The sequence below is a fragment of the Bradysia coprophila genome, unplaced genomic scaffold (assembly GCF_014529535.1).
Source record: "Bradysia coprophila strain Holo2 unplaced genomic scaffold, BU_Bcop_v1 contig_109, whole genome shotgun sequence".
NCBI classification, from domain to species: Eukaryota; Metazoa; Arthropoda; class Insecta; order Diptera; family Sciaridae; genus Bradysia; species Bradysia coprophila.
Window position 1 is genome coordinate 1 of NW_023503385.1, and position 19,534 is coordinate 19,534.

General features: G+C 40.4%; 1 non-coding gene and 2 pseudogenes across 1 annotated transcript; 1 reads left to right on the forward strand and 2 right to left on the reverse strand.

Annotated features, from left to right (window-relative positions):
• Positions 1-3,805: 3,805 nt before the first annotated feature.
• LOC119073019 lies at positions 3,806-8,429 on the reverse strand (annotated as a pseudogene).
• A 97-nt stretch (positions 8,430-8,526) lies between these two features.
• Positions 8,527-19,048, forward strand: LOC119073021 (annotated as a pseudogene).
• Trnad-guc lies at positions 11,949-12,020 on the reverse strand. The gene has a single exon. It is a non-coding gene; the product is annotated as a tRNA-Asp (tRNA).
• Positions 19,049-19,534: the final 486 nt, after the last annotated feature.

The window sequence follows — 19,534 nt, forward strand, 5'->3', positions numbered from 1 at the left end:
ATAAGGCCACGGATTGAAACCTATGCCATAATGATTACACAAGCTGATACGATAGCTATTTGGGAAGAAAGGAGTCAATTCTAACAAGATCGCTCTAATCGCGTGTGGAATTTTTTTTTTCTTCCTGATATCTGAGTCAAATTCCCGGTATCTAAAATCGTAAATTTGATCTTTCGCCAATATTTTTCACGATTTTTTCGATTTCCCGGTATCTAAAGAGTTTTTCTGAAAATTTCCCAGTATCCAGGATATCGCGGATAGCGTGAATTTCCACACGCGAGAGAAATTTTGCGAGTTGGAATTTGGAATTTTCTTAGACAGAGGTTTTGAATGTGTGCGAGGTGCGATATTTCACATGAAACAAAATCAAAAGGTGACAGGTCGGGAGAAAATTTTTATTTCTTTTACTAGGAGGGAAAATGGACTTTCCGTCCCTAGGGAAAAGTAGTTCCCTTATTCGTCAAGTAAAACGTTATACTACACTCAGGCTAAAGCCTCGGACACTTTTACCCATCTGGATACGAAATATCAAATTCCTGTCATCTCACTGTCCTCTCACTGTCAAAGTGGGAGAAAATAGACATTCCAATTTCTTCAGACAACAAAATGTTATTTGCCCATAGCTTTTGATTGGAGAAAATAAAATTAATCACGCCACATGGACTTTATGGAATCGAGTGAGAATAGTAGATTACTAATACCACGTAAGTAATTTAATATTCGTATCCAATTTACTTTTACTCACCGTGATACGAGATATCAAATTATTTCCCGTGTGCAGTATGGGATAAATGGTTTTCCCTAGGGAGGTAATGGCTCTATTACTTCTCTGGTAAAGTAAATGCTTTTTCACAGCGTAAGTAAATATAATAGTCATTTTCTCACCTCAGTTGAAACTAAGGCTGTAAACTTTGGGGATATCTCGCAGATACAGATACGCGGGTGACACACACAAAATTTGACATTTTCATACATTTAAAACATTTAAGTAGAAGATGGATTCTCAAATTTAACGATTTCATAGTGGGTGAATTCTGTTTTGTGTAACCTCCCCAACTATAGTCTATAGTCTTGAGTTGAAACTACAGCAGTCTTTGTTGTGAAAGAGGTTGTATTGTGTTGACCTCTGGAGAAGAATTAGAAAACTTCATTTTCTCTGATGACTTGTGGCCTTTGCTACTCTCTGCCTAAACAACACCATCGAAATAAAATTTCCAACTTTCTTACCTCGGTGAACAAATAACTATTTCATCCGTGCGGCGTGAGAAATGCAATGAGTAAATAGCGCTTTGTTGACGCTCTCTCTGATGACAATTCAGGTGAGAATTTTTTTCTGCCATAGGGTGAACAAGAGTTTTTACATGCTTCCTTCGTCGAAAACCGTACTTTTCATGTTTCAAGCACTTCTTTCGACGCCCTCAGCATGTAATATATATTACACACTTGTCACGAAGAAGTCGAGGCTTGCCGAGACCGATAGTGAAAAGTGCGTACTCTATTTTATCACATAAGCGAAAACGAGACAACAACATAGATCTGAAGTGTAATTTTTGAATTAAACTTCTATGTAAGTAATTTTGACGTCCGAACACCGCGCATATGTGATAACAGTACATTACTATACCAGTGAAGTAATTTGATATCTCGTATCCAGATGAGTAAAAGTATCCGAAGGCTTCAGCCGAGGTACTTTTACTCATCGGGATACGAGATATCAAATTATTTCACGTGTAAAGTATGGCGTTTTACTTTACTTTACTCCTTCACTAGTGAGGGAAAGGCCACATTACCTCACTAGTAAAGTAAAATCCATTACATAACTCGGGGCAAAACTGAAAAGTCTCGTTTTCGTGTGTTTATTGACCTCGACTTCGCATCGGATCAACAAAATTCACACGAAAACTCTACATCTTTTTATCCCTAATCATGTAATAGTTATTTACGTATCGATTTAGTAGGCCTAAAGAGTTACGTATTAAGTTTTGTATGCTTGCTAAGAGGACCGAAACTAAAGCAAATGTCAATTCAAGGGCGAAAGCTTTCGCTTGACAGCTTTACTTTCGGTCCTTTTAGCAAGCATACAAAATACTATTTCACTCCGCTGAAACTTCAGAAGCCTTTGTTGTGCAAAACGATGTTAAAACAACACATTCGTAATGCAACTTCAATTCTTCCCACGTTGAACAAATAACTATCACTCACTGAACCCCGGGAAATGAGTCATTATTTCATTAGTACATTACGTCCGTGATTCCAAATTTTTAATTTCGACGAATCGGAGCATTATATACCTCGCCTACAGTTCGGCTGCAATGCAAACGACACACTTGGTGAAAAAAAAACGTTCAAACAAGGGCGTTATCTATACTATTGTTCCACTACTTTGACTTTTGAGCCCTAGCATCGTAGAAAATTTAAATTGTCAAAATGGAGGTATTGAATCCAAATAACGAAAAAAGTTGGCGGCAGTCATTGAATGCTGCAAAAGTAATTCATTAGATGAGGTAACACTTGGCAAAAGAAACTTCAATCGTGTGTTTTTTGAGCCGGATAAGTGTCTTTTAGACAAATATAGCTACACTTGTCGAGAAACATTTACCGTAGCAAATTGCTCAAAGAACACGCGAGCGAGTTGCGAGTGTCGCAAAGTCGTTTCCGAATTAATGAATTACGTAGCAGCATCCAATGAAATCTGGTTAATTGCCTGCCCCATGAGGAAGTTGAATATCACAAAGTGAGTAATGGATGATTCTCTCAGGAGGCAAACTGCTATGTAATGGTCACCTTTCGCATGGGACAGGCAATTAAATTGCGTCCTTGTTGTGAACGTTTTATTTTGCCAAGTGTGGCGCAAAAATACAAAGTTTCAAACAATCACGTAATGTCTAATGTGCTATTACTCATTGAGCTGCAGGAAATGAGTTTTAACGCTCATGTCAAAGAAGTAATGACTCATATCCCGGTGAGGGTCGTGAGTAAAATCAAAATTTTCGGATTTTCAATTTGTCTAACAAGACTTGCGCAGCCTACCCTCACCGTTAGAGTCGGCAGATTACTCAAAAATTTCAGTCGTTGAACTAAAATGTTTTGAGGGGCTCAACATGATGTCAGACACCGCTCTTCAATCCACAAATTTTAATTTTGTCTGGTTCCTGAACCCGTTGAAACAAGAAATTTTCCTAGCTTCGGACTTTAAAATAAAATTTTGGGATCGGGTCGAAATGATGACATTGAACTTTGATCGAACTTTGGAGACATTTTGACATTTTTAAACCCAACTGGTTTTTAAGACCAGAGATGAGCGGATCGAGTTTTGTCGAAACCCGACCCGAATTAAATTGTTGAAACCCGAGAACACGCTAAAAGTAGATCGGGTCTGGTTCGGACCGTTTTTTGAACGTGTGCTTTGCTGTATGCTTGTAGAGAAACGACTGCCACGACTGGAATATTAAAATATTTTTGTTTTATTAAAACTGTAGAAAATACAAAATACGTTCGACCCGTTCCACATAGAGTGCTATGCCCGTTCCCATATCGCTCAATCACATCGAACGACCACACCACTACTTGAACGTGATGTTTATTTCAAATGGATAATCGCTCGATCCGATTCTCTGCCGAAACAGCTGGGTGTGTTGCCAGGCCGTCTCCCCTTTACCGCCCTTCATGGTCACATTAATGGAAAACGTTGTCGATCCCGGTCAGTTCACTCATCGTTTGTATTGCATCACCTGAGCCAATTATCGAAAATTTTTATCAGACTGCCTCACCACATCACATTCACCACTCACCATGTTCATTCACCGATTTGCAGGTCAATCTCTCCGTTTCGTACGTTTTCCGTCTCAAATTTGATAGACACCGAATTGATGATCAGCTGTTCTTCGGTGAAATTGAATTTCCATGCAATGGTGGCTGTTTCAGTGTCTTCAGCCCGCGCCAAATAGACCATTTTCCAGTCACGTTCCTCCTTACGGAAAATATTCGACGATATGTAGTGACACGATTCCCAGTTTTTACTTCAGCGCAAATGACTGGCTGACCTATAAGGGAAACAAGTTCCCGTTAGTGGGCTGACTATAGAGTAGCTATGACACATTGTGACAATCCTTTGGATGGTATTACGTCCACTGGCCGTTCGAAACGTCCACTGGCTATTCGAAACGTCCACTGGCTGTTCGAAACGTCCACTGGATGTTCGAAACGTTCACTGTATGTTCGAAACGTCCACCTGGATGTTCGAAACGTCCACTGGATGTTCGAAACGTTCACTGGATGTTCGAAACGTCCACAGGATTTTCGAAACAGTTGGTCAATGGATTGAAAAATCTTACCAGCAACGAGAACGTATCGCTCGTAGATATCCTCGCACAAGAGTACCTCAAATTGAATTGTTTTTCGTTGATTTCATTGGAAATGGCACTGAATACGTAGAACTGGAAAGGGAAGAATTTTGTGTTTTAATGCAATGACCTCAAAAACATTTTATAGCTAGCTGTCCCCATGTAGAGTTTTTAGCCCCGAGCGTTGCATTTTTCTATTTTTCATTTTAGAAGTAAAATCCAACTGAAAAATGTCACTCGTAGTCGGTCTGTGGTAGAACGCAAAACGAGGTTTCTCCATTTCATGTAACAAAAACAATACAATTTGCTCTCAGACCGTAGGGTCATCCATAAATTCGCGCTCAATTATTCGACACCTTCGACAAGAGGTGTTACACTTGATCAAAGCCCACTGTCTCCCCCACTGGTGTCGATATTCTTTATGGATGTCCCCATCGACCTTCTTCTAAACGTTTTTTTCTTCTCATTTTCTCACATTGTTCACATTCTGTTCGCCACGTGACAATTTCCAATTCAAACTGCCCGAACTGCGTCCCTTGCGCTCATTTTCCGTCACCTGTTTGGGCGTCATCAATTCGACCAGTTCGATCATTGAACGTTTGTTCAAATATGTGCAGCGGATCGGTGTCAGTTTCACTCGACGCTTGTTGCGCAACAGCGTAATCGTTTGGAGTAGGTCGCTTTCGCTGCATTTTGATCGTTTCGACTGCAATTCCTTGTGATTGTTCGCATAGCGCCAGGTGACGTCTTGGACGTCGTCTGTGGGAAAGGAAGATGGTTTGTTGGAAAAGAATTTACTGAAATTGTGGGCGTTAATGAGAATTTTGATGGAGTTCCAGACCTGTGTCCAACTATTATTGGAAACCGTGAGACCAGACATTTTCAAGAAATTTACAATTTGGTGCTGGGCCACTGAGTCAACCAACTTTTCGAAGACTACTCACGGACAGATCGGGGTATGTATGCCCCAGATACCGAAGCAGGTAGTACAGTCTAGGAAAACTTTTTTTTGGGTCTTTCAGCAGAAACATGCGCTCCCAGGTCAGTGAAGCTTTGTCGAAGGACATCCGAGGGCAGGATAGTTGCATGTTTTTCAGATTGCGAATGTTTGATTAAGGCGTTTCGATCGCCTTTTGTGGCCTCCAAAAGTAAATGGCAATGGATCGTACGAAATGGAAAGAAGTTGGAGAGGCCTACATCCAGCAGTGGATAGAAACAGGCTGAAAAAGAAGAGAAGAAGAAAAGTTGGTAAGAAGACTTGTATGGGTACCCGGACACTCTGGGGAAGAAGATAACGAAAAAGTTGACAAAATGGCTATGGCTGGCTCTTCTTCGCTAGCATGCGGACCCGACCCACAAAAATCAAAACCCCAATCTGTAGGGACTGTGAAGACACACGAAATTTATCCTCCCCAAAGCCGAGCGGTGAATGGTCCAAGGAACTGATGCCGAAGCCAGTTTGCGTTGCACGTCGGTTCTCTTACCTCTCGAAAATCCAATCACATAATCGATGTCTCGCTTCCATCCGTGCTGGTACATAAGCGGAGCATCGACCACATTATCGGACGGGTCAATGTGCAGCCACCGTTTCTGATACACCGAATACACCTCCGTCCATACATGATCGAAGGTGGCGTAACACAGCCGTGCATCGTAGCCCAGGCATCGGCACAAAAATGTGAAACAATTGGCATATTCGCCGCACCGGCCACGGCGAGTCTTCAGCAACAGCGCCACATCGTTGAAACGACAGAATTTCGACGTGTCGTTGCAGCATGTGAATGTCTGTGGAAATGATTGTCAAATAGATGGGGATCGTTTTTGCTCTACATAAATAACCGGGCACCCACCTCGACTCGGACACCCGTTTTCCACATAATTGCCTTTCGTTGACACGTCTTCGTTGCCGCATTTCTTGCACGGTAACGAGTTCACCCACGTGAAAAACTCCTCATTGAACCATCTGGTCAGTTCGCACAGTATCAGGTCGCGCAGGCACAATTCCGGATTGTTCGACGTGCGGTTCGACACGATTTCCTTTTGAATCAGCCGCAACTTTTTTTGTGGCATTGTCTGTCAATCTTTCGATTGGAATCACTTTTCTGCCGCCGTGCAGCAACCGCTCATCTTCGTACTGCATGACCATATCGGAGGTGGTTTCCATTTGTTGTAGGAACGGATTGTTGAATGGCTGAAAATGTCGTAGACGAAACTTTCAAGCGACGCAAAGAATGAGAAAGTCAAAATTCTTACAATGACACGAGAAAATGTGGTTCGCTCATGGTATGGTCGCTTTGGAATGACTTCAATCAATTTGGTGGTATTCGACGCCGGTCGGTCGTTGAATGCTAGTGTCTTTGGTCGATGATGAGGCCGTTGCGCTGTCATCATTTCGTTGTGTTGAGTCGATTTTGGTTCGATTTTTGTTGAACGAATTCCAGTCGTTCTTTTAGCACGTCTCGAAACTTCTTCAGTTTTGCAATGATCAGGTTGCTAGGCAGACGTAGTTCACCTTCGATCTGTTGAAAGAAAGTTAATGAGCTCAAGCTTCGGGTGAATTCACGTCCATAAGGTCTTCATCTTGATGAGCTACAGCTAGCTGGGAATAGGGTTTGAAGTGACAGAAAATGTTGGTAGTTCAGGCAGTTCTTGTAGGAACTAAACTTCCTCGGGTCAAAATGAGAAAAAATGGTAAAAAAAAGTTTTCCTCTCACACCGCTTCCATCTGTGGAATTCTAAGGTTTTGAATGATTTTTTGACTGTTCTCTGGGGTTTTGGGATTTTTAAGGTGAGGTGGATGTGCATGGTTGCATTGTGGTGGGTCAACACGAGGCAAGGGAGAGGTGAGGCGGGTCATTATAATTAAATTTTATTGCAGATTAAGGTGGAGGACCTTCTGAAACGTGAAGAAATGACTTTTGCAGAACAGTGGAACCAATTTCTTCCCAATATTCCGCGATATGAGGGAATGAAGGCTGAAACTCTTCCCACCTCGATAAATTCCGAGGTACGTGTTCTACAGCTTTGTTGGCGATTATAGAGTTGATCGAGGTTAAATTGTCAAAGGTTTCTAGCTCATCATCCTGAGGAGCTACATGTGGGAATTCGGTTGGAAACGCACCCGAAACCTGGGCTGTTTTTTCGCAACACTCGGTAAACTTTGGAAACATGTCCTAGCTTCCACGACCATAACTACAAAGGAATTATATTTGGTGTTGATTCAGACGTAGTATTGCAGCGACACTAACATACACGAGGTGCTTTAAGTGACTCGAGAACCAATCGTTTCGGACGAAAAGATAAGGAATGATTCGAGTCGAATTTCGAAATCAATTGATTGTCGTCCGATGACCGCTATGCAAAAGTTTGTATCCGAAGATAATAATAATGCCACGTCATGCACGAGCACGACCTATATGTCGTTTGTATCTCTGTCAAGCTTCCGAAATGTAGTTTTGACACTCAAATTTTCGAAATCTGTACGTTGGTGACGACTTTAGACAATTTTTTTTCCTGGGATGATGAAGTAGTGGTGTTTTGTCTGACCGTAGTTCTTCGACCAAAATGGTCTACAGAATTGTTGTTCAATCACACCCACCCATCTGACAAAAGGCGAAATCATTTCCGCAGACATTGTCTCCACTTATAGTGCACATTTTGAGTAACGACACGTAATAACCCATGCAACAAACCTCTTCAAAACCGATGCCGGCCAACAATTCCGAATGCCATTCAGACACAGCCAGTTTCTCTTTTGATCACTTTGTCTCTCCAATCGAATGGTGCGGTACTTGCTATTCTGTGGCTCCCTGATCACATTGTCCAACAATTTCAGCAGAATGACAACACCGTCACTGTACCGTTCCGATGAATTTAAACATTCAACGTTGGCAATGTGTTGTTCGTCCATAACTCAGGCGGTTGACAATTGTTTCTATCAAACAAAACACAATTTCAAAACAAAATCCGAGAAAAATATTGACTCTGACACAGTAGAAAAACATGTAATGTCAAACCATCATCATGATGATCATCATTTTGTAAAAGTAGATTGTCAAATCAGATGTTATACTTAATGGAATGGGACTAACTTCACGTCATACTTCTCTTGTGTCATTCCGAATGTACTGCGATGATGCATACACTCACACACGTATAAAGTGACTGAGTAAATTGTGATTTCCAACAAAAACATACGAAAGTGATTAAATTTGTGTGAAAGTTGTGCTTTTTTACGGGAACAAAAAAGTATCGTAAAAGTGACAAAAAATCAATTCAATCAACCGAATTTACCAAATACTATCAACATACCAGGCGTAGGATAATTTACCGTAAAGATTAGTGAAATATCGACGTTGAATCAACGAAAATAACCAAAAATATGTCGTACGCGTATTTGTTTAAGTACATCATCATCGGTGATACGGGTATGTCTACAACACATTTCTTTTTTTCGATTTTTCATTTTTTTTCTGCTTCGTAAAATCGATCCGAAATTCATTTCATAGACGTTCGGGTAATTCATACGGTCCCATTACAATTATCATTTCGATTAACACAAACAAAAAACGAACAAAACAAAAACCAAAACTCAAAATAATTCTTTTGTCCGTATGGATTATGAACGACAACCAGATAGAAAATCAATTATAATCATCGGAGCATACATCTGAATATACGTGCGATGAAAACCATCCTTATCGCCCTTTGTGTCTCGTGGTGAATGTGGGTGGCTTTTCGCTAAATACGACTTGGTTTTCTGTTAAGTCTGTCTGTCGTTAAGTCAAGCTGTTGATTCGAATGAAATTTTCGATCGATTTCGATTCATTTTTCGTTATACCTACACCGCATCGATTGAGTATATAATAATAAATTGATACGCAAAATATATTGTCGATTAGCAAGAGATATGAAAAAAGGGGAAGGAAACGAAAACGTAAACAAAGAGATCTCTCCACACTCTATACTGCGACTTGTTATAAATTATTTAACATCGTAATAGCAACAATAGTGACATAGACTTTAGAACAAGTGGCTACACAGGCCCGTACGAGCATCGATATTGATTCTATAGAATAATCTGAAACTCTGTGCGTGTCTTTGTTCGAAATAATTTATGGTATTTAAGGTTTTGATCGGTTTGACCTGTTTCAATACAGGTTCAACCCGACCCTAAATGAATTACCTTCGGTAATTCGTCTCAACTTTCAGGGTATACCGAAACTGAACTTTTCAGGATGGTTCGGGTTAACGCCAGAATTTGTACACCGGAAATCACAAATTTTGACGAAAATTTGAACATGACCTGATAAAGTCATTCAATACATAATCAAGTCCCGAACGGTTGAATTCGAAATCGAAAATTTCAGATTCAAGCGAAATTTGGGTTCCGAGCGTTTCTTCTTCTTCTTTTTTCAGCCTGTTTCGATCCACTGCTGGATGTAGCCTTCTCCAACTTCTTTCCATTTCGTACGATCCATTGCCATTTGCTGCCAGTTTGTACCTGCAATATTCTTAATTCCGTTTGTCCATCTCTCTGGTGGTCTACCTATAGCTCGTCTTTTATATGGACGCCAGTTCATGATCTTTTTGGTCAACGTTCGATCTGTCCTTCTTGCAATATGTCCCACCCAGCTCCATTTCAGAGATGCTATTCTTTCCATGACATCAACGACCCTGGTTTGTTGTCGAATCCATTGATTCGTCATTCTGTCTCTGAGTTGTTATTCCAAGCATACTCCGTTCCATGCCTCTTTGTGTCACTCTCAATTTATCTTCGGATGCTTTTCGTTAAAGTTAACGTTTCCGCTCCATAAGTGAGCACTGGAAGGACACAAGTGTCGAAAACTTTGCGTTTTCAGACTATTATTCATTTTGCTTTTGCAAAATTTAGTTTGAGTTTTCCGAACGCTGCCATGCAAGACCAAATCCTACGTCTTATTTCCTGCAGTCTGGTTGTCCAGACCTAACTTCAGTTTATGTCCTAGATATATGTAGCTGTCGACTCGTTCAATGACAGTGTCACCAATTTTGATTTCTCTATCGTCCCGATGTTGGTCATGACTTTTCTTTTCGATAAGTTCATCTTGAGGCCAACTTTGCTTGCCTCTTCACTTAACTGTTGTAGCAAAAGCCTGAGCGTGACCTAGATTCGCTGCTATCGGTACAATGTCATCAGCGAAGCGGATGCTCAGTACTCTCCATTTATCTTTATTCCCATTTTACTCCAGTTTAACTTCCTAAAAACACTCTGCAGAATCGCCGTGAATAATTTCGGTTGAAATGGTGTCACCCTGCCTTACACCTCGGCCAATTCTGAATTTCTCCGTGCTCTTACGAAGTTTTATACATGAAGTATCATTTTTGTACACATATCGAATTGTGTTGGAGTACCTTGAGTCTACTCTACATTTCGTCTAATGCGTCCAATATCGACCATGTTTCCACTGAATCGAAAGCTTTTTCGAAGTCTATGAATAGCAAGACTATGTCGATGTTGTATTCACGACACTTCTCAATAAGCGTTTTCATCACCTGCAAATGGTCGTTTGTGCTTGAAACCAGATCTGAAAGCAGCTTGCTCAAAGGTTGGTATGAAGTCGAACTTGTTAGTGTTCCTCTTTGTATATGATTTTCATATAAACAACTTGTAGAGTGTTGACAATAGGCTTATGGGTCGGTAATTTTCCAGCTTTGTTATGTCTCCTTTTTTATGGCAGTGTTCCAAGTGTTTTGATAATGAGAAATCCAGTGAGACTGTCTCTGCAATCTTTCTGTGAACCATCTTCTAAGCCATAATAACTCAGCACTTTTATCCAAGCTGTAAACTTTGGTCGCGAGATACGCTTCTGATGTGATTTTACATATAAAAATCCTCACCATGATTACGATCACAGGAGTTGAATTTTTTGTATGAAATCCATCATTTTAGCGACAACTGTGTAGAGTCATTCGCGTGTCTGTATCTGCGAGACCTCCCCCATTAGTTTACAGCTTTGTTTTTATCAACTACCCATGGTTTTTTTTTATCACCTTTTAAAGTATCATATCTCTGTAGAACTTCACGGATCAGAAAAGACAGAAAGAAACCAAGTTTAAGGTGAATTTGAGTGTATTCGCCACAGTTTGTTCGGTACAGCGCTAAAGATTTCCATAGAAATGATGGAATGGGGTGGAATATTATGCCAAGAATGTTGGAAAAGTATTTCAATACAGAGACGATCCGAACTGAAATCGTCAGTGCTACAACTGAAAAAACACAGACAGGGCAGAGCTGTTTAAAATTTCGTAAAAATTATCTACGGTGCCCGAGCAACGCAAAACCAATTTTTCTAATTACAATTCTTCTATATTTAGATTTCTCTAGACAGTCACTTGTACACCAGACTGAGATTCATAACAGAACGTCCCACTTTAAATAAGAATTTGTCAGTGGCATCGGTCAGACATCAGCTCTCGCTCCCATGATTGATATTTATCCTATTAAATCTTATCGGAGAAGTGAATGACGATGTTTAGACTTAATTTTTCAATAGTAAGACCTCATCAATTAATTCGAAAACAGATTTCATATTGAAAACAACAAAGAATAAAAGAAAAAAAATCCTCCCCGGCGGGGAATCGAACCCCGGTCTCCCGCGTGACAGGCGGGGATACTTACCACTATACTACCGAGGACTTAAGGGCCCTCGATAGTAAATAATATTATTTGCGCAAACAATTGCACGTTTAACACTGTGTGTAGTATGTGATAAGCACACACACGTGTAGTCGTAATCATTTTTGAGTTATATTTGGCGAGAGCATTATTATATGTGAAATTTCAAAGGCGCTTGAGTGTGGTCTATTTGGCCTATTTGTAAGAAATTTTCTGGGTTTTCAGATTTTGTTTGTTTGTTTGTGCGGGTGATTGATGATTATGATATATGGATTGGGTCGACGTCTGTTTGTTTCTCATTTAAAAAATTATTTTTCCTTGTATCAGTAGAGGGAACTCGTTACGCATTATCGCGAAGATTATGATTCACAATTAGTTATAGAAGGGTTACAAAAAACACCGTTTTTTGATCTTACAAATTTGGTTTATTAGCATCGGATGCATTTCGGCATATTTGCCATCATCAGCTTGTATGTAACTAACTAAAATTCTTTAATAAATAATAATAATAAAGAATTTTAGTTAGTTACATACAAGCTGATGATGGCAAATATGCCGGAATGCATCCGATGCTAATAAACCAAATTTGTAAGATCAAAAAACGGTGTTTTTTGTAACCCTTCTATAACTAATTGTTAAGTAGGATCTTACGGTTAGTCACAACAAAATCAAAATTTATTAAGATTATGATTCTTTCCCATGAAAATTCTGATCGAAAACATACGATCAATTTTGCGTTGATGAGAATTATGCTGCATTTTCCGTTGTAATCCAATATTCACCACAATGAAAAATCCACATAATTGTCGATCCCATCAACGCATTCAATCTTCAACCCATCAATTTTGTGCGTGTGTTTTCGGCCTTAAATTACCGAAATAACAACAGGCCCTGTCCTGCACAATTTACTGATTGTATAATTTTTGCTGTTTTTTCGTCAAGGCATGTGAACAATGAACATGTGACAATATGAGACAATGAACGTGAGCCATTCCTTTAGGCCAAAAACACATGAGCACTGAATGCAAACCTGTAGCACATTGCTACATGAATTATGGGACCAAAACTTCGGTAAAATTCGAATTTCGAATGGAGTGTCCAAATTTCTTGCAGCGCTTACGATTACATTGATGGAGTGAAAAATGTGTTTCACTCCACTCGAGTGTTTTCGTTTGCGATGTATTAGTCGGTCTTGGTTATTACAGTGAGAGCCTTATTCCCGGTTTTTGTTCACCACCGGCTATAGTAGGTCAGAGGTGAGCGAGCTTAAGGCTCGGAACAGGTCAGGTTCCTGACCTGCTTAGACCTGAACGTGATTCTGATAATTTTGAATTGACCTGCATTCACCTGAAACTGAAAGTGCTAGTCAGGTCAGGTTTCAGGTCGACCGGTACAAGTTCTCAAGGATAACTTGTGAGACCATGTCAGGTAATCTTGAAAAAATTACTTGACTTGACCTGAACTCTACGATTTTTGACCGCGGTCGACCTTTGTCGACCTATTCCGAATCTTAAGCGAGCTGCCTAAAAAATTGTATTTTCCAATTTCGCTGGAGAAACGAACAGAATTTAAGTCACATTAACATTGAAGGCCTTCAGAAGGCATCAGCGCACTTTCGCCGTTTTGTTTCCATTTACGTGGCAGTTCGTTCAATCAAAGAAAAGAGATGGAGTCTTAACAGTTTAAACATACTGGGAAGTTAACGCAGAGCTAAGAGGCCACTCAATAAATGGCGTCCACTACTTTTGGTCGGTCTTAGACTTCCCTCTCTCCATCGTCACACGAAAATGGTCAAATTTGACTCAATTTTGTTAGGGCCATCACGTTTTCTAGAGTCTCCCTCCACCCAGCCCAGACCGCGGACGTCATTTGTGAACGGTCCCTAAACTGCGTAAAGTGAGGCCCTTAAACCTAAGGGTTTAACGCGTCTCTTCTTTGTGTTACGAATGATAAGAGCATTATGGAAGCACAACACTTCCAGTGTAAATACGCCGAAGTTTAACAAATGTGAACGCTCTCTTTGTATTTTGTTGTAAGCAACTGTTCTGGACCTACTCTCTAGCTGATAGGTTTTGTTGTTTTGTATATGCATGTTCACTGAAAAATATCATCAATCGATGATAAAATTTACAAATAATCGATACTATATCAATCGAATGTTTTATCGACAATTGGTAAAGATCGACTGATAATCGAATTATCAGTAAACAATTATCGAAAAATCAGTGGATATTTACCGATTACTAGTCGATATCTATCGATTATCAGTCGATCTTCATCGATTATCGATAAAACATTCGTATTTAATTGATTTTTTGAAAATATCGATAATCGATTCTAAGTAAATAATCGATATTTTATCAATCGAATGAATTATCGAACATGCCTAGTTTCGGACATTTGCCGGGCATTTAAATTGGCAAGCCCACTTACCTCTACAAAGGGTACCTCTCGCACTGTTTTAGAAATTTTAACAGAGTTAGCATGTGGTACACTTGTTCGAATTACAACTTACATGTAAGACGACAATAATCGACATACAGTCAATGCTCCAAGAACACTTCATCACCTCATTTGGGTATCTATTACATAAGCCGAAAACACGCAAGATTGCTTGTGTTTTCAGCGTTTTCATTAGTCTAAGGCGCATTTATGTTCAGCATTAATTATCCAGTCGTGTCTTTACAACAGTGGAACATTTTACATTCTCGTGCAATATTTATATGTGTTTATGACCCGCAGCACCATGCCACCAACACTTTTTATCATGATTATGACCCACATTCAGTCAGTCAAAACTCTGAATATTTCTTTCATTTATATTTTCCAGGTGTTGGTAAATCGTGTCTACTGCTTCAGTTCACCGACAAGCGTTTTCAGCCCGTGCATGATCTGACCATTGGCGTTGAGTTCGGCGCTCGTATGATCACAATTGATGGAAAACAGATTAAACTGCAAATTTGGGATACGGCTGGACAGGAAGCATTCAGGTACATTATTGCTGTCCCTAACAATCAGAGAAATGATAACCAATGGCGTTGCTTCCGCCCCACGTGCAGTCCCGTGAGGAGTGTGTTATTCAGATCGAATGTTGGATCGAAATACCGGTATTTTGCTGTGATGAATCGAATTTTCACTCGTTAGATTCTTGCAAGGATAAGATTTTGAAAACTTTCTCTAACTCTTTCCGCTGAAAAATCACGAGAAATTTTGCGCTGCTGACTGGCAATTGTGCTGCGTTTTCCATCGATTTTGCTACGTTTGCTACAAGGCGGACTGCAATGGATAACGTAACATAACTGTCGATCTCAGCAACGCAAAATGGTTCTTGAAAATTGAAATTTAAAATTTCTTCGAGAGGGAATATGGAACTGGCAAAAGAATATGAAACTTTAGAGCCTACCACATTAGAGATGTGCGCGCCCATCCGAGTTTTTATCCGGCCCGATCGGGCTTGGGCCGGACGGGCTATAAATACGTCGGGCCAGTTCGGGCCGGGCTTTAAAAATGAATTTCGGACCGGGCTTCGGGCCGGACGGGCTTCAAAAAAACATCGGCCCGCACACCTCTACTGCCACATCATTGAATTTCTCTCAGAAATTTCCCCACTCTTTAGAAGTGCTAAATCGATTCAAATTAAATCTTGCGTGGTTCATACGAATAACAGATCGGGTCCTAGACATGCCGATTTTTTGATGTTGAAAATTTTTCGTTTTCGAAGATTTTACTGGCGTGTGGAGCTTGTGGCACGCTTCTCTCTCTCTCTCACTGGAGTCACAGGAAAAATATATAAACATACTGAAGGTAACGCAAACCCGCAGGAAATAGCAAGAAAGACGGACCCAAGTTTCGGTGAATATAAGATTTGTTATGTTGCAACCGTGACGTTTAACATAATAATGTTGTTGGGAACTGCGTTGTTTAGTATTGAGTTCTGCATGTGCTACAACCTAACAAAGTGAATTACACTTGTGTCCAACATTATAAGAATTATATTCACACGAAAGTAGGGTCCGTGTGTTCTTGCGGATTTGTGTTAACGTTCAGTCAATTTACCTTGGTCACAGGTCTCTACTTTCAAGCGAATTTCGTCGGCGTTATGTCAAGGCTGTATACTTTGGGGAGGTCACGCAGATCGCCATTTTATTAGATACGCGGGAACACACCTTTTCCATGCAAACAAATTCACCGAAATTCAATTTGTATGGCGTGGTGAATTTTTTGTATGAAACGTGGTGTGTAACCCGCGTATCTGCATCTGCGTGACCTCCCCAAAGTTATGTTTCACTCATATTGAATTGGTTTTCGCCAAGCTGCAGCTAGTGGTGAGTTGAATTCGAACTTAGCAGGTACAACAACATTAGTCGCGGAAAAAAATGTGATGATGCTGCCATTGCAAACCAGTGAATAATTCATCTGAAAGTCCGAGTTCTGTATTTTCTCTGATCTGCTGGGTCGGCATTACCTTCAGAGCTTGTTTACTTTGGCGTCACCCGCTCATCTCCAAAGTTTATAGCTTTCCGTGTGTGTTAGGCATAACAGCTCCGCTATTGGGTAGTAAGAAATCATTACGTCAAGGGGAAAACCCATTTCGTTTGTTAGATATGTTGGGCTTCTACTAGAGTATGGTTCGAATAATCTCGCGAATCTTTTTCTGTCGGAGGAAGATACGCTAGAGAAGCAGCATAAAAGACTAAGGAATAACCAAAATAATGACGCATCGCGAGCCCTTTTATCCATAGGTGGATCCAGAAAATTTCCTGGTCCGGGCGGTCAAAACTTAAAAATGTTTTTGACCCGGGTGGTTTTTTATAAATTGCATTTGGTACCAACAAAAACATTAATCCTTTCACCAGGGTGGTCTGCGCCTGCTGTTATCTCAGATAATACCGTCGCGGTCGGGTAAAGCACATTTCAACTATCACTAAAGTATGTTCATTATCTTAGATCAATCACCCGTTCCTATTACGCGGCGCCGCCGGTGCATTGTTGGTCTACGATATCACAAGACGGGACACGTTCAACCATCTAACAACTTGGTTGGAAGATGCCAGACAACATTCGAATTCAAATATGGTCATAATGCTAATCGGTAATAAGAGGTAAGCGAACAGAGACATCCCCTTCCACCGCATCTTTGCATGCAAATTGGATATTGTGAATTTTGATGAGAAAACTCCCGTTGTTTGTTTACGTTTCAGTGATTTAGATTCGCGTCGTGAAGTGAAGAAGGAGGAAGGTGAAGCGTTCGCCCGTGAACATGGTTTAGTTTTTTATGGAAACGTCGGCTCGTACAGCTGCAAATGTTGAAGAGGCATTCATCAATACGGCCAAGGAATTTACGAAAAATCCAGGAAGGTGTCTTCGATATAAATAATGATGGTAAGACAGTGGTGAACAGGTGTGACTGGCCACCAAAAGACCTAGTGTGTCAGGCGAATGTAGCTAGAACCGAAATAGCGTTCAGTGACCGAGTGTTCTTTCATATGCAATCAAGAATTGCGGGACCTTCACTGTTTTAGGTCTCCATTTCCACAATGAGCATGCGAAATATTTAAACGGAGACCCAAAGCGCTGAAGTGCCGACTGCAGCTTTAAGGTGGCCGCTCCGCTTTGTCTCACGTTTACTTAACAGATGAGTTTAAAACAATCGAATAGATGAGTCGTCCTGACTCTGTTAGGTTGGGATGTGATCCGTTTCCAGACCCAGATGTTGTGACACTTCGTGACTTTGTGACACTTTTTCTCGAGTTGTAGTCTTGTGGTAAACGGAGATAGATATGCTGCGAAAGCGCATGGAATCTTTTGTTATTTCATTGGTTGTTAAAGTAGGCCACTGTTTATAGTCAATTTTTTCAATTTACCATGTGGTCTATAACGTACAGGCTGTAACATGAAAAATGACTCTGAATGGTAGTGGTGAATCATCATCTCACCACTCTTCCACCGACTTTTAAACTTGCATGAGTCTCCGACAGCTTCCCGTACACCCATGAGACTTTTTTTTTGTAACATTGCAGTTTGAATTACAGCCTAGGTGACCTGACTCGCCGAGTGGTGTCGCCGAGTTTTTTTTTCGCCGAGTGGTTTCGTCAATATCTCTCATCTGCGCCAATGATAAAATATGCAAACAGCATTGACCAGCCCTCCTAAATGGCCACCATATCTCGGAACTTTCTCGACGGAATTTTCTCTTTTTCATCAAGAATCTCACAATTGTCAGGGACAAAAAACAATTTTCAAAATCACTTCACATTTTCTCAAGCTGTCGACAACACGGGACTGACAGACAGACAGACAACTTTTTTGTGTGGATTCCTCATTGGCAAATCCTTTCCTCTTACCGTCTGCTTCGGTCCATCGACTCCATCTAGTGTGGTACGTCGGCACGTGAAACTGTGTTGTATATATCCTTTGGCAGTGTCCACTCTACACCAATCTCAGGTTTCGGACCTTTCGGGTATTAAGAACTCCAAGATGAGGATCTTCAACCATTTAGAGGCCTTAGTACCTTAGCGACTTCTTATCGGAAACAGGGAAAATTCCCCCGGCGGTAGAAGTAGCAAGGTCAGGGTGAAGGTAACAAAGGGTCTGTAAATATCATAAGCGCGTACAAATGTTAATAAAACTCAATTCAACCGGCACTATGACGTGAAACCTGATCTGACCTCGTTCTAAAATCGGGATCAGGTCAGACCAGGTTCTCGTTTCTGAGAGCCTGAATCTGATGAGAAGGAAATCTGGTCAATCATTAGCAAGCTCATGGATCGGATATGGTTGACCTGTTCGGACCTTTAAAACTGATCCCATACCACGCAAAGAATGCATTTTGATTCGATGAAAAATGTTTCTACTTTCAGGCAAATGGCATTAAAATCGGACAACAACATTCCCCAACAAATCCATCGTTACCCGGCCAGTCGCAGGGTGGTCAAACTGGTGGAGGTTGCTGCTAATTAGCTAGTTTAAACCACGGAACTAAAATTTAAATTTAAAAAATTAATTTAAAAACAAAAAATAATGAAAAATGAAATCAAATGCAGACAAACAGAAAAAATATTTACAATTTTTACGGTTTACCAATATTCGATGCGCGGTGACGGAACAGACCGACGTGTTTGTAGCTTAAAGGATTTTTTGTTTGTTTTTTTTTTTCATTATTTTCATTCAACATTTTATAAAAAAAATTGTTTCTACAGCTCGAAACCGGTCGGTCAACCTGAACCTGACCTGAAATTATATGCGGAACCTGAGTTGAACTATTTCAGGTTTCGTATGATCAAACGATTCGTCCGGATTTACGAGCGCGATATCAGATCGATGTTGAACTGGATCCTAATAGTTATTCAGTTCAACTGATTCAGGTTTCAGGTTGGAGCTTTTATCCCTTTTTCCTTTTGTTTCATAATTTTCCGATTAGAGTAACTTCCGATCGTGCAATTGCTTGCGGAATTTTTCATAATTTCTTATTGAAGCTTTACCTAAAGTATAAAGACTCTGACAGCACTGCAAACATTTAGCGCATCACAAACGA